General features: G+C 41.6%; 3 long non-coding RNA genes across 3 annotated transcripts; all 3 read left to right on the forward strand.

Moving 5' to 3' along the window:
- Positions 1-6915: 6915 nt before the first annotated feature.
- On the forward strand, positions 6916-7490 carry LOC120530515. The gene is made up of 3 exons (XR_005633977.1): positions 6916-6982; positions 7176-7318; positions 7422-7490. It is a non-coding gene; the product is annotated as an uncharacterized LOC120530515 (long non-coding RNA).
- A 471-nt stretch (positions 7491-7961) lies between these two features.
- Positions 7962-8726, forward strand: LOC120530516. Its single transcript, XR_005633978.1, has 3 exons — positions 7962-7973; positions 8262-8395; positions 8677-8726. It is a non-coding gene; the product is annotated as an uncharacterized LOC120530516 (long non-coding RNA).
- LOC120530517 lies at positions 8727-9779 on the forward strand. Its single transcript, XR_005633979.1, has 3 exons — positions 8727-8753; positions 9522-9606; positions 9723-9779. It is a non-coding gene; the product is annotated as an uncharacterized LOC120530517 (long non-coding RNA).
- Positions 9780-16568: the final 6789 nt, after the last annotated feature.

The following is a 16568-nucleotide window of genomic DNA, read 5'->3' on the forward strand; positions in this document are numbered from 1 at the left end:
TGACAGGAGCCAAATTTGCAGACTGTCATACAAGGCCCTTAGTGAAGGGTATGAGTGATGGAGGTCAGAGTGGGCCCGCATAAATGTCTTTAGTGACGATACATTAACAGATAAGGCTACATTTTAGCCAGCTTTTGCTGTTTCCACCAGGCAGCACGTGGAGGTAAATAGCTAGGCCAAGCACTTTTTTTTTGCTTTTTATATTTTTTATATATTTTTTTTATTTTATGAACATGAGATCCACATTATTTTCTTTTTACATTTTTATTTGGTTTTAAAGCTTGTTTTCATACTTTCGAGATATTCAGATTTCCGTATAAAATAACTTACCAGCAGATATTGAAATCTATTTCACACAAAAGACACTTTTCGAACCTTGGCACTGGCAAACTCATAAATAAGTTCAGAATAATCAAGAGATTCGACTATCTCTTGCTCAACTGAAATCAATGCCAAACTATTCAGACTTTCGTGGATCAGGGAGCTACGCAAGTAATTTTTGATAAGGTTGAGTTTTGTAAAACTCCTCTCCGCCGAAAATACCGTTATAGGCACAGTCAATGGTATTCTGAGAGCCACAGCAACATTAGGCATGGCAGTTGCTAACTCCTTCTCATACAGATATTCAAGTGCTTGCATGGCTGTTGAGTTGCTAGGAACTAAATTGGCAAACATGCGAATTTCACTGCATAGTGCATGTGGATCAATGTCTGATTCATTATTCTTCGAGTCAGTTAATGCAATTTTCAAGTCCATAGAGTATTTTATCAAGGTATTATCATCCATGGATGATATTAACTGATAATTGTGCAGAAATCCAAAATTGTCGAAATGCTGTTTCATTTGATCAAACCTCTCATTCATGGACATGATTGCTTGATCCAGAAGGACAAGAAAGAATAGTGTGCAAAACTTTTCCTTTGGATCAGTTATTAACTCATCCCGGACTTTATAATGGAAGTGGCTCTTTGTTCGTCTCCTGCGTAAACTGGTTACTGCAGGAAATGCGACATCTTCGGAACGCATCTCCAATTCATTAGCGAGCTCTCTGGCTGTAGCTTCTGCTAATTCTAGTCCATTTTCTATGTACGAAACCAAATAGTCAGAGACACTGTTGATGCATTTGAAAGCAACATCATAGTGCATATTTTCATTTTGCTGGCTACATTGATCTGTGAAAGAAATTATTGATGTGCCTCTCCAAAATCTGCCAGTGTACTGTAGACGCACTAAACAGCAAATAGATCTGATGTAACGTTCCAAAAACATGGCAGTTGGTGACGATTTAGCCATGTCTCCAACAAGCAAATTAAGGCTATGACAACCGCATGGGATGTAGAATGCTTTTTATCCAGTATTCATTTTTGAACACCACTGTGTTTGCCTTTCATATTGGAACCGCTATCATATCCCTGTCACCTACAGTTACCTAGGTCCAATTTCAACTCCGAGAGCATCCGTAAGCATTGGTCTGTGAGATTGGAGCCAGTGCTATCATCAACGGCTATGTACCTTACAAAATATTCTCGAACTTCCACTGAGGAGCCATCAATATGAACAATCCTTATTATCATCGTCATCTGCTCTTCATGGCTTATATCAGGAGTGCAGTCAAGAATGATTGAGAAATACTTGGCCTTATGAATATGGGAAATTATTTTCTCTAACATAGCATTACCCATCAACTGAATTATTTCATTTTGCACATTTTTGCCCAGATAATGATCGTGGATTTCATTGTCTCTAATCCTTCGAACATGCTCTTGCATGCACAGATCAAATTTGGCTAACAATTCCACTAACCCAAGAAAATTTTGATTATGTGGGGCATATATACGATCGCTAGAACCTCGGAACGCCAGGTTTCTTTCACCCAGAAACTGAATAATAGCAATAATTCTTGTTAATACATTGTGCCAATGATCAATTTCGCTTAGCAGAAGTTCTTGTGCAAGCTAATAAATGGCACATCCTGACTTCAAGCGATTTTGAAGTTCGAACCAATCCTTAAAGGCACGTATATATGGTTGGAAGATATTTTGTGATTGCACACATCTCGGGACAAATTTCTTCAATCACCACAACCATCAGTAGTCAATTTGATCTGGACATTTGATAATAACTTGCAGCAGAAACAAAAAACTGCATTTTTGTTCTTTGAGTAAACAAGCCAGGGCCTGTCAACAAATTCCCCATTTGGTAATTTTCGGGAATAAAAAGAATCAGAAAAATGGCGCCTATCATCATTATTGAATCCCGGTTTCGCTAAAGGACCCCTTTTGGACTAGGAAGACACGTTCCTTGTTGGTGATTGCTGCACCCCACATACCTGGATCTTCCCAACTAAAGGAATCAAAATCATTATCAGCCTCGTCGTGATCTTCATCTTTCTGGTTAGAAACTGAAACGGCTGGCAACGTTGCTGAACCTGACGAAAAATCCATGTCCATGTCATTCTTAACGACATCGGCCTCTGACTCCTCGGAGTCAGATACAGGTTTGTGGGGCTTGGACGGCATTGCGGTATCTTCGACTAATGGAAGTTTGGTCCTGGTGCTAGTGCTGCTGCTGCTGCTAGAGCTATCCATTTTCGTTAGGAAGCTTTGCAAAGCGCCTTTTTGGGTAGCAAAGAATTAATCTTTCGCTGCTTTTTCTTTACGTTTTTGAGCACCTGATTTATATTTCTTTGGCGGTGGGACTGAAGACATTTGGAATACAATAATTTCAAACTTTGGAAATTCAGCAAGGCCTAACTACTATCTACAAGACGTTCTTTCTAGCAAAATGGAAATATATTGAGATGAAAGAAAGTGGTGGCTTTACGAAGAGAAGAGCCCTTTTTATGCTCTGTTGAGAATGCAGTGCGGTGGAGCAGCCCAGACTGAAGCGTAAGTGGCCGCCTACTGAGGACAGAGGCACAGATGAGCCGTGGAGATGGCACCAGTCGCGCGGGCCTGAGTGAAGTGTAATGAAGATTGGAGTGCCGAGTGGAGATGTCCATGTGGAGTAATTAGGTGATGGAAAATGTTGCCCGTGAATTATATATATAAAAAAATTAGTAATAGAGGTTGGAGTGAAGGAGTCTGTTGCTGCATTGGGCCCTCCGCAGCAGTGTCGCATCACAGGTAAAAAAAACCTTGGGCGCAGTGGGCCCCCTCCAGCTGTGGGCCCGAAGCAGTCGCTTCATTCGCTTCGTCCTAAGGCCGGCTCTACATATGAGAGAGAAGAGAATTCCCGAGTTGAGGAGCACTATAAGAGATGCTCGAGCTCCCATTTCACAGAGTTTGATGTGTGGTACAGAAAGTACAGCTGCAGATGAGATTCAGAGTGAGCAAGACAAGTGTCAGTCTCTAGGAGATCAATGAGGTTGTGGAGAGCTTTAAATGTTAAGAGCGGTATTTAGTATTGTATTCTGTAGTTAACAGGGAGCCAGTGAAGTTGAGAGAGAATAGGTGTAGTATGTTCAGTGGATTTAGAACAGCAGGTTATTATCCTGGCAGCAGAATTTTGAATAAATTGTAAGCGATGGATACGTTTTTGTGGGATGACAGATAGAATACCATTACAGTAATCTATACGTGAGGTGACTCGGGCATTAACCAATACTTTAGTACTATGTTTTGCGTAAGAACAGGACGAAGTCTAGAAATGTTTCGGAGAAGGAAGAAAGCAGTCCGAGAAATGTTACTTATATGGGAGGAATTATTTAATAATAATAATTATAATAATTATAATAATAACAACAATTATTATTATTATTTAATAATTGCCATTATTAGTGTATAAATGGATATAAATAATTGCATGTAAACGATTTGCCAAAATCCGTTGTATGTAAACGATACTGTTTAAAATGTTATTGTTTTTTCATCAGAAAACCCGGTTTCCACGTCTACCTGTATTAATTTAAATGGCACTTTTACCACTCGCAATAGGGCGGGCGCGCTGACTTATCGTGTCAACTGGGCAACACAGTGAATGTGGCGTCTATCTATATATGTCTATGTTTTCCGTAGCCTGATACAGGAAGATACTCTCTCGACCATTGGCATTGGTTTCGGTCCTTGCTATTTTCGTTATACTGCGATGGTGGTTTTCTAAGCCTTTGTTATACTGAATTCCTTTCTCACCGTTTTCAGGCTTCGGCTAGTATGTATATAATTCAGAAAAGCAAAATAATTAATAAACACGATATTGTACAAATACAATAATGACAAAGCAAACCCAAAAACACGTTTCATGAAGCAACATAAAAAAAATATTTGAAGAACAACAAAAAGATTATATAAACAAACAATAAACTTAAGTCAGGTCAGAAACCCAGATTGAAACATAATTTAGAGAAATACTTAATAAATGCCATATAAACTAATATTTCCCCTCTTGTGGGTAAATAGCAGTGTTTCCTTTTCACATAATCATTTAATTCTGTTGGATCAATTGTGTGTAGCAAGTGTAGCAATCTTGCTTCTCCACTATCACTAGGGAATGTAACAAGTTGGTTGGCACTTTCAATTTCTCTATTATATCTGCTGTAAGCTTTCTAATCTTTTAGGCTTCTCTTTTAACAAATCTCTCATTGCAAATAGTACTTGTGCACAGGTTTGTATGGTTTTAAAAATAGTGTTATGTAGTTTATGTTTATCAATACTGTTTAATTCATCAACAACATACAGGGTAGGATTCAAAAGTAATGAACCTCATTTTGTTCTGACGCGAACATACCTTGTCGCACGCCCCACTTGCCAGCGACGGCGACGGTGGGTGTTGGCTTGTGACACCCCGTGTAGTGGGAATTGGAATCACCAGCCTACACTCTAGGTGTCTAGTATGTGGGACCGAGCGTGACCAGGATGATGGTGTAAGACAGGGAGACACAGACACAAAAAGGGTTGGGTTTTTTGAAAAATAAACTGAGGTTTTATTTACAGGTGCACTTAAAGAAAATAATCAAAATAATGTCCTGGAATTTATATATTAAAACACAGTCCAATGCCGCAAAGGACACACAAAAACAATCAAATGGAGCCCAGAAATGACTGTATACAATATTTACAGTGCTACTTGAAAGTCCCAAAAGAAAAAGTAAAATACACACAAACTAATGAAATCCAAATATATACACAAAAACAAAATGTGAAGCTGTCTTCCTCCACAGTGATCCAAGTCAGGAAGCTGCTCCTCCAAACAGTGTATAATACAGGATTCACCCAAAATATTCAAAAATATAGAAAAAGTGTATATACAAAAATAAACAGTGCACCACTAACCACAACCCAATAAATACCTCCACCAAAGTTATTCAAGAGATATTTATATGAAAAAATATTTACAAAAACAAAGCACAAGCCGTAATGCTGTTCTGTCAGGTACCTTTCTCTAAGAAGATCTATTCAGAAAGAACCCCCTCTAGAGGCCACGATTCCCTTTTGTATTCGGCCCCTACGCTGACCAATTAAACGCTGTACGTCATCCTCCCGAGGTACGCGATGACGTGAACACGCTTTGCGCGCGTCTACTTTCCCACACAATTACTAAAAATGGAGCTGCCGGCGCGTAGCGATAGCTGTGCCGGCTTCTGAGACGCCAACGGCACTTCTGCCATAAAGTGAAAGTAAGCACTTTCTATTCTTTTCCTCCTTCCCTGAGCTACAGCCCAGACAACTACGAATAAGGGATCCCTTTACTAGACCGCGTAAACTAATACTACGACGCTTTGCACTTTCTTTTACTCCTTTAGAGTTAATGAGGTCGCGGGAAACGCGTGTAGGAGTGGGATACCGACAATGCCATCCCGGCCGGTCAATGGCAAGGCTGTCTCTCCAGTCTACATGAGACCCGCTGTGACACTCCCCAAAAGACGCTAATATCGTCAACAAAGACGTCTTTCTGCACTATATAAATGAAAAAAGGTAAGTTTCCTTTCTTTATACATTTTTTCCTCCAAACAAAAGCCTCCCTCTTTACACAGCAGAGGACGCTAAACTAATTTCATTTAATTAATGGTAATGCCAGTAGTGCATATTACCACACACCCTCCCCCTCAAGATTTCAGGTCATATGTGCGGATAAATAATCTGCCACTAGATTCTTTTTCCCGCAACATAACGCGTACCTGAAACCTGTATGGCTGGAGAGCCAAATACCAGCGGGCCACACGAGCATTAGAATGCCTCATCTTTTGGATCCACTGCAATGCTCGGTGGTCGCTCTCCACAATAAATTCGTTGGACAGTAGATAATACTTAAGGCTATCTACAGCCCATTTTATTGCTAATCCTTCTTTCTCTAAGGTAGCGTACTTCTTCTCTCGGTCAAACAGCTTCCTACTAATAAACAAAATTGGCCTCTTCTCGTCACCCTCTCCCTGCATCAAGGCTGCTCCCAAACCTTCCCCCGAGGCATCAACCTGCAAAGTAAAAGGTTTTGCAAAGTCAGGACAATGCAATACAACATTCTTACAAAATATTTTTTTCAGAGATTGAAAGGCATTTTCACATGACTCTGTCCATTTGACGTTTCGTGGTGCAGATCCTTTAAGCAGGTCGGTGAGGGTGCTGCAATATCCAAAAATTGGGGATAAATCTTCTGTACCACCCCACCAAACCAAGGAATGACCGGACCTGCTTCTTTGTTCCAGGACACGGACGATCCTTTATAGCGGCCATTTTGTCAATTTGGGGTCGGATCAAACCACCCCCTATGGTGTACCCAAGGTATTGCACTTCCTCTTTGGCAATGACTGTTTTTTCAGGGTTAACCACAAGCCCAGCTGTTTTTAACCTTTCAAACACATCCGCCAGGTGTTTTAGATGCTCCTCCCAGGTCTTACTGTATACTACCACATCATCTATGTAGGCTCTAGCATACCTCTCTGCTCCTTGCAGCACTTTGTCCATGAGGCGCTGGAAGTTCCGCCGCTCCATGCAACCCAAATGGCATGACCGTGAACTGGTACAAACCTCCGGGAGCCCTGAAAGCGGTAAGTGGTTTTGCCTCATCGGTGAGTGGGACCTGCCAATAACCTTTGCAAAGATCAATTGTCGTTAAATATTTTGCTGGACCTAGCTGCTCTACCAGCTCGTCCACTCTAGGCATTGGGTAGGTATCAAAAGCTGAGATGGCGTTAAGCTTACTGTAATCCACACAGAATCTCATCTGTCCGTTCTTTTTAGGAACGAGTACCACAGGACTACACCAGTCACTCACTGAAGGTTCGATGATGCCTAAATCTTTCATCTGTTCCAGCTCCTCTCGGAAAACCTCTTGTAGGCGTGCAGGAATTCTACAGTAGGATGTTCTCACAGGACCTGGGGATGTAAGGCGAATATCATGATGTATAGAGGAGTCCTACCAGGCAAAGATCCAAACAGACCCTCTGGAATCAATTGTTGTACTTCTGCTCTTTTTGTCTCTTCAAGATGTTCCAATGATGGTCCCACTTGGACTTCTCTGCAAGATGGCAAGTACTGCTCCTCCGATTCCTCTTCTTCCGGAACGCTACTAATGAATAGCTGACTTGAAGGGTTAGTATATTCCTGCCATGGCTTCAGCATATTAATATGAAAAGTTTGCCTTAATTTCCTAGGGTGATCAGGCATATCAATCTCATAAGTGACAGGACCTTTTTGAGCAACTACTGTGTATGGCCCTTGCCACTTGGCTAAAAGACTGCTCTCTGAAGTAGGCAATAATAATAGTACCTTCTGTCCAACTGTAAGTTTTCGGTCTCTGACTGCCTTGTCATACCACGCTTTCTGCTTGGCTTGTGCGTTTTCCATATTTGCTTTAACAAACTGCGACAGGTTGGCGAATTTTTCCTGCAACTTAAGGACAAAGTTAGCACATTTTGTGACTCAGTTCTGTCTCTATCTCCCTCTAGGGTTTCCTTTAGCACAGAAAGGGGTCCTCGACATGCCGACCATACAATAGCTCAAACGGAGAGAATCCAGTAGATGCCTCGGAACCTCCCGGTAAGCAAACAACAGGTATGGTAGCCACTGATCCCAATCTGATCCAGTCACGCTAACAAATTTCCTCAGCATCTGTTTTAAGGTGGCATTAAATCGCTCCACTAGCCCATCCGTCTGCGGGTGATAGGGTGTGGTCCTTAAACCCAATTCCTAACAAACTATTCACCTGTCTTATCAATTTTGCTGTTAGATTGGACCCTGGTCAGTTAACATTTCTCTTGGGATCCCCACTCTGGCAAATAGCTGTATTAGAGCCCTCACAATGTTACTTGCATTTGTCTTCTTCAGGGGAAAGGCTTCTGGGAACCGGGTTGCGTAGTCACACACTACCAGAATATATTTATGTCCAGTGCGGCTACGTTCGACAGGACCCACAATATCAACCGCTATTCTGGAAAAAGGCTCTTCCACTACAGGCAAAGGTATTAGTGGAACTTTGTCTCCTCTCTTCACTGGTCCAACTTTCTGACACTCTGCACATGCTTTTATATAATTTGTTACGTCTTTAGTCCATCCTGGCCAATAGAAATGCCGTGCTAGCCTATCAGATGTTTTACTTGCCCCAAATGACCTGGCCAGGGAATGCTATGGCTAATCTGTAACACTTTTGCCCTCAGACTAGATGGCAACACCAATCTCTGCCCATGGTCATCTTGATGATACAGGAGGTCATCTTTAATAATAAATTTCTCTCCTGTCTTAGACTGCGAACCCTTTGTGGCCTTGTCAAAGCAGACACGCAGACTGGGGTCGCCCGCTGAGCGGAAGCCACATCACTCGGTAAGTCGCTACTGTTTCCTGTGAGATCCAAAGGCAATATGAGCTCACCCTGCTTCTGGGAACGCCCCAGAGCTTCTCACGCCTTCTCTGACTACGGGCTTTACGGACCGTGCCTGTCTTGTCAGCTTCCCCAAATGGCAGCACATCCCAGCCATCCTGGGCATCTTGCTTTTGCCTTGCCGCCTGGGCCCTTGTGACCATCAGAGTCTCCGCCTGCAGAGTACTCTGTAAGAGATCTTCGATCCCGCACGTCCAACCCTAGTAGAATTGGGTAAGGCATGTTGTCTAATACGCCCATGGGCAACTCATATCCCAAACCTTGAATCTCCAGGTTCACCCGGACAAGAGGATAGGTGACTTCTTCACCATGGACACACCTCAATACTACCTGCTGACCTGACTGTACCACTTGGTCGACCAAACAGTCTTTCCTCACCAGAGACTGGGTGCTTCCTGTATCTATTAATGCAGGGTACAGTTTACCTGCCATAGTAACCCTTAGAATTTTCTCCCTATTCTTAAAAGGTGTCTTCTTCTCAGGTAGGGGGCATGGAACAAAACAAAATTTTGCCTCCTTACGTTTGTTTGGACAAAACTTAATTAGATGGCCTTTCTGTCCACAACCATGACACAACCAACCCTCCCTATAATCTGGCTTTGCAGGTGGGTTGACTAATCTTGTAGGACCACGACCCATTTCACCCGAGACATACCTGTGGGCTTAGCTGTTGTTCTGGGCCTCTGAATGACTTTATCCTCCTTCCGCAGGTTCCTTGGACGATGGGCAGCCAGGAATACCTCAGCCAGCTCCGCTGCTTCTTTGGAAGTCTTTGGCCGATGCTCCTCTACCCATGTATGGATTTTAATATCAAATACCTGCAAAAGTTGTTCTAACAAAATAAAGTCAATTATCTGGTCTATTGAGTGTTTCTGGGGTTGTAACCATTTAGTGCATAATTCTTTCAACAGTGTCAGAAGTTCTTTAGGAGACTGACCTTCCTCCCATTCGAGAGAACGGAACCTCACCCTGTACGCTTCGGTGCTGATCTCGTACTTCTCTAGGATGGCAGCTTTTAATGAGTCATAGATCAGGGACTCCTCTACTGGCATGGCCAAAAATGCCGCCCTGGCCCCTCCTGTAAGTAAAGGAACAAGACGGATTGCCCAATCTGCTCTTGGCCAGTCACACACTGTAGCCACCCTTTCGAATGTTGAAAGGTAATGTTCTATGTCCTCGGCTCCTGGAAGGGCATCAGACGAGGGTATTCCCAAGTTCTTGCTGAGGCTCCTCTACTTCTTTCTACAGGTTCATCAGAATTGGAGGACTGCGACTGTTGCACCAAATTCACCTGTCCCTGTAGCTGGGCAAACTGGTGCTGCAGACTTTTGAATCGCTGTTCCAATCGTTGGTCTTTGTCTTCCTGCACAGCGATGAATTGTCGCAAGAGTGTCTCCACTGTACGGATATCCCCAGTGACTTGAACTTCTTCCCTGCCTGTGCTGCTCCGGAGACCACTCCTGTATTGCGGTCTGGAGTGCCAACTCCTTGAGGCTTCTTTGGAGCCATACTGCCAAAACTGTCTTCGTCCTGTACTCCAAAATCAAAAATACTGTCTCACGCTTTTACCACCTCTGGTCGGATCCCACCGCTGCCACCAAAATGTGACACCCGTGTAGTGGGAATTGGAATCACCAGCCTACACTCTAGGTGTCTAGTATGTGGGACCGAGCGTGACCAGGATGATGGTGTAAGACAGGGAGACACAGACACAAAAAGGGTTGGGTTTTTTGAAAAATAAAGTGAGGTTTTATTTACAGGTGCACTTAAAGAAAATAATCAAAAATAATGTCCTGCGGAATTTATATATTAAAACACAGTCCAATGCCGCAAAGGACACACAAAAACAATCAAATGGAGCCCAGAAATGACTGTATACAATATTTACAGTGCTACTTGAAAGTCCCAAAAGAAAAGTAAAATACACACAAACTAATGAAATCCAAATATATACACAAAAACAAAATGTGAAGCTGTCTTCCTCCACAGTGATCCAAGTCAGGAAGCTGCTCCTCCAAACAGTGTATAATACAGGATTCACCCAAAATATTCAAAAATATAGAAAAAGTGTATATACAAAAATAAACAGTGCACCACTAACCACAACCCAATAAATACCTCCACCAAAGTTATTCAAGAGATATTTATATGAAAAAATATTTACAAAAACAAAGCAAAAGCCGTAATGCTGTTCTGTCAGGTACCTTTCTCTAAGAAGATCTATTCAGAAAGAACCCCCTCTAGAGGCCACGATTCCCTTTTGTATTCGGCGCCTACGCTGACCAATTAAACGCTGTACGTCATCCCTCCCGAGGTACGCGATGACGTGAACACGCTTGCTAAAAGCGCGTCTACTTTCCCACACAATTACTATAAAATGGAGCTGCCGCGCGCACAGATAGCTGTGCCGGCTTCTGAGACGCCAACGGCACTTCTGCCATAAAGTGAAAGTAAGCACTTTCTATTCTTTTCCTCCTTCCCCTGAGCTACAGCCCAGACAACTACGAATAAGGGATCCCTTTACTAGACCGCGGTAAACTAATACTACGACGCTTTGCACTTTCTTTTACTCCTTTAGAGTTAATGAGGTCGCGGGAAACGCGTGTAAGAGTGGGATACCGACAATGCCATCCCGGCCGGTCAATGGCAAGGCTGTCTCTCCAGTCTACATGAGACCCGCTGTGACACTCCCCAAAAGACGCTAATATCGTCAACAAAGACGTCTTTCTGCACTATATAAATGAAAAAAGGTAAGTTTCCTTTCTTTATACATTTTTTCCTCCAAACAAAAGCCTCCCTCTTTACACAGCAGAGGACGCTAAACTAATTTCATTTAATTAATGGTAATGCCAGTAGTGCATATTACCACATGGCTTCACAACGCAAAAGAGCTCCTACCACTCCGAGCTTTCAGAGCAGTAGGATTGGCCTTGACGGGAACCCCTGTGCGGTAGTGCGTTACACGGTGGAATGGAAAGCGTTGTTTTGGTCTCCAGGCTACAAAAAGGACATAGCAGCACTAGAAAAGGTCCAGAGAAGAGCGACTAGGCTGATTCCAGGTCTGCAGGGGTTGAATTATGAGGAAAGATTAAAAGAGCTGAGCCTTTACAGTTTAAGCAAAAGAAGATTAAGAGGTGACATGATTGAAGTGTTTAAAATTATGAAGGGAATTAGTACAGTGGATCGAGACTTATATTTTAAAATGAGTTCATCAAGAACACGGGGACACAGTTGGAAACTTGTTAAGGGTAAATTTCACACAAACATTAGGAAGTTTTTCTTTACACAAAGAACGATAGACACTTGGAATAAGCTACCAAGTAGTGTGGTAGACAGTAAGACGTTAGGGACTTTCAAAACTCGACTTGATGTTTTCTTGGAGGAAACAAGTGGATAGGACTGGCGAGCTTTGTTGGGCTGAATGGCCTGTTCTCGTCTAGATTGTTCTAATAAAGTGTTTTGGTATGCTTTTGAATTTAAGATATAACATCTGTCTTAGAAGTAGTTAGAGCAACAGTACGCGATCAAGTTCTTCGGAGTGAAGGGGATCATCCACTACGAGTTTGTCCCGCATCTTTCATGGTGTCACGTGATAGAATGCTGATTCTGGAAGATTTTAACATTCATATTTGTTGTGTGACAAAACCGCTGGTTAAAGATTTTTTAGGTCTTGTAGATTCTTTTAGTTTCACTCAAGTGGTGTCAAGTTCCACACATCAGGGAAGACATACATTGGACTTAGTTCTAACACTTGGCCTTCCTGCAAATAACCTGGAGATCTCTGATGTCGGCATTTCTGATCATTTTGCAGTTGTTTTTGAAATTAAGTTTTTTTGTCCGCCCATCAATTTCACTAAACCACAGCATTTTCGCGCTGTATAAATGCTGACACAGCACGTAAATTCTGTGATATTTTTTCTGACAGTCATTTACCCTTGGTGCTAGAAGCCCTCTTTGTGTGTCAGGATATTTCTGTTATAGTAAAGCTTCTCAGTCTCACTTGTATGGATACTCTGTATCTGGCAGCACCCTTAAAGTTAATGAGAGCCAAGGAAAAAGCCAGTGTTCAGCCCTGGCTAAATGAGGCCACTCGTACGCTCTAACAGGAAAGCAGGCATGCTGAACAGAAATGAAAAAAGGACAAACTGCAGGTCTCTTATGAAATTCTTATAACTCGTTGGAAGTCCTATCAAGAGGCTGTGAGATTAGCAAAATTACATTTTTTTTTGTTTAATTGTGAATGCTGCCTTGAGACGTAGGGTTCTGTTTAGCACCATAAACACTCTCTTAAACCCACATGAAGCGGCTTCTCTGAGAGTACGCCTGAAACCTCTGAGCTTTTTCTTAATTATTTTATAAATAAAATTCAAGTCATTTGTTCCAACATTACTCTTCCAAGTGATGATTACTTTGGGAAGACACCACTCACTCTAAGGCCAGTGCACAGCCAGTTTACTTCCTTTCAACCTTTTTTTTCTTCTCAGCAAGCTGATATAATCCTGCATATGAAACCTTCCAATTATCCGCTAGATATCTTACCTGCACGCCTATTTAAAGATACTTTTAGGGTGTTTAGTTCAAATGTGTTGGCTATTATTAACAACTGTCTAAAATCCGGTATAATGTCAGTCAACTTTAAACATGCAATTGTTCAGCCTTTGCTAAAGAAGCCCACACTTGATCCTACAGCTCTTTCAAACTATAGGCCTATTTCTAAGCTCCCATTTCTGTCCAAAATTATGCAGAAAGTAGTTTCTTTGCAGTTAATTTCATATCTGGAGGATAACAATGTACTGTATATGATGTGTTTCAGTCAGGCTTTAAAAATCTTCATAGTACTGAATTAGCTCTGCTGAAGGTAACAAATGATATTCTATTAACTTTGGCCTCTGGCTCTTCAGCAGTCTTGGTCTTGCTGTATCTCAGTGCAGCATTTGACACAGTGGACCATGGAGTTCTATTAAAACGGCTTGAGGATGAAGTAGGCATTCAAGGCTGTGCACTGAATTGGTTCATGTCCTACCTGAAAGGCAGATTTATGTCTGTTAACATAGATGGGAATTTTTCTCAGCCAGCTCCTTTCACACAAGGCATCCCTCAAGGTTCTATCCTGGCTCCCCTTCTATTTTCCCTTTATCTGCTCCCCTTGAGGGCCATCTTTTACAAACACGATGTCGCTTATCATTGTTATGCTGATGATACGCAGCTCTACCTCAAAGTTAGTTCTGACATCACTTCATCTGTAAAAAAAGCTGTTGAAATGCTTTGAGAATATTAAATATTGGATGGCACAAACTTTCTTGCAATTAAATGAAAATAAAACAGAAGTCATTATTTTTGGTCCTACCACATCTGCAGTAGAAATCGGCATGCGGTTAGGACCTTTGGCAGCAATGATTCATAATGATGTTAGAAACCTAGGTATCATCTTTGAGTCATCACTAAGTTTTGAAAAACAAATCTCCATGGTAGTAAAATCCAGTTTTTACCAACTGAGCCAAATTTCTAAACTAAAATCCATTCTACCACAAAAGAACTTGGAAACAGTCATTCATGCCTTTATTACATCTCGACTAGATTATTGTAATTCCTTATATGTGGGTCTGCCAAAATCTGCTCTGTCGTGCCTTCAGCTGGTTCAGAACGTGGCAGCTAGATTTTTGATTGGGTCGAGAAAAAGATCGCATCTCCCCCATTTTAGCCTTTCTCCACTGGCTACCTGTGAGGTGTCGCATTGATTTTAAAATCTTGTTGTTTGTTTTTAAAGCCTTGCATTTTCTTGCTCCAAAATATATCTGCGACCTCCTTCACCCCTATGTGCCACCAAGAGCACTGAGGTCATCTGGACGACTGCTCCTTGTAGTGCCAAGAGCTCGGCTGAAGTCTAGGGGAGACAGAGCTTTTCCAGTTGTTGCTCCTTGGCTTTGGAATGACTTGCCTCTGCACATCAGGTCTTCATCCTTGATCGAGGTTTTTAAAAGTCGGCTTAAGACCTACTCCTTTTCTTCTGTCTTTCATTGTGTATGATGGGATTGTGGTGGATTTACAATTGGTTGTTTAATTCAATCTGATATTGCATGACTGTTTATATTGTGTTTATTTTAATGCTTTTTTGTACAGCACTTTGGCGCAATCTCTGTTGTTTCAAATGTGCTTTTATAAATAAATAATCTAATCTAATCTAATCGAATGTTTCTTTAGGTTCTTTCCTCATTTTTTACTCTTTTACTTGCACATGAGAGGGAAGAAAGTCAGTGCCTGATCAGCATGATGAACATACTCTTTGTGTTATTGTAGGCCACCACAGCGCAAAGCTTAGAGACTTGCACATTTCTCCTGATACAAACATTGATAGTTACTGTGCTTATTAGGCTAATGTCTTTCTTGTCCTTTTATTTAATCATAATTGTTTTGTCTTTTTCTATGCTCCTACTTCCACTATGGTGTACCTTCATATGACCAAATTTATCAGGCATATCATATTGGTTTGGTCAAACACTGTCGTATGCATCAGTTTCATTTTCTGTGTCAATATCTGACGAGCAGTTCACCTTGTCATCACTATCACTTGATTCAACTAATGGCTCAGTTTGTTCTAAACATGGCTTTACAACTTCTTGTTCACACACCATTGTATGTTTTGGTTGATGGCTCTGCCCCACTTGATGAGTTAACACAGAGTAGCAAAACAAACAGTAATTTAATTTTTTTTTCAGGTAACTGTTATTTTATCCAATAGATGGCAACAGAATACTGTTCAAAATGCTGGCTCATCCCTCAGGGCTTAACATTTTACATTGGATAATAACATCTTAACCTGACAAACACTTGGAGTTAACCATTTTTACAGAGACACTTGGGGTTTACGCCAAAGAGGTTAAAATGAGCTTATAATTACTTTTTGCTGGTAGAAGTTGCAAACTGTTAAACACATCTGTGGCATCCTACCACAATTTAAAATAGTTCAACTGTTTTTTTTTTGTTTGCTCTAATTGCTGTCATGCAGTGTGTATTTGAAACACTTCCACTTTTCCTCCATGTTGCTAGTTAACTTTAATTCTGTTGGTGGTATTAGTTGCTTCATTCCTTGTGACATTCCAAATTTAGTTCATTCATACCCATCCTACGTGTGTAAAACCAAAAATTGTGTCAACACTAAAAGTTATATGCAAGTTTGTTTCTCTACTGTGACCTTCTCTTTTTCGCCATTTGCTCTCATAATCACACAACCATGTGACCACTAGCCACGTGGTCACACTGAAATAATGCACTGTGACCAATGCTCAGCTCAACATTGCAATTGGGACAGCAGAAAAATGTTTCTTTAGGTACTTTTGTGTAATATTTTTTCTGTTGCTTGCGCACAAGATGGTAGAAATGTAATCCCTGATCCGTACGATGGACTGTGAAATAGCGGGTCCATGGCTGGGAAATTAGTGACCTGTTTTTAAATAAATAATTGAAGTGTCGGCTCGATGTCTGTGAGTATGCGGGTTCACGCAGCTGTAGGAAGTTGGTGAGGTAGCTGAGGTGAGACATACCTGCAGTTGAGGGTGCAGTCTGTCTAAGTTGCATCATCGAATTCTGCAGTGCACGATTGAGGTGCTGCACCCATGGAGGCATATAAGGAGGAGCCAACACGAAGAAAGATTGAGAGTAAAAGAAGAAACATTCGTCAGAGAAGAAGCATTAGAAAGAGAGACAGAGGTTGTAATAAGGGAAGTAATAACAGAGGTTGCAGGAGGTAGCTGAGCCAG

This window comes from Polypterus senegalus, chromosome 6 (assembly GCF_016835505.1).
Source record: "Polypterus senegalus isolate Bchr_013 chromosome 6, ASM1683550v1, whole genome shotgun sequence".
Lineage (NCBI taxonomy): Eukaryota > Metazoa > Chordata > Cladistia > Polypteriformes > Polypteridae > Polypterus > Polypterus senegalus.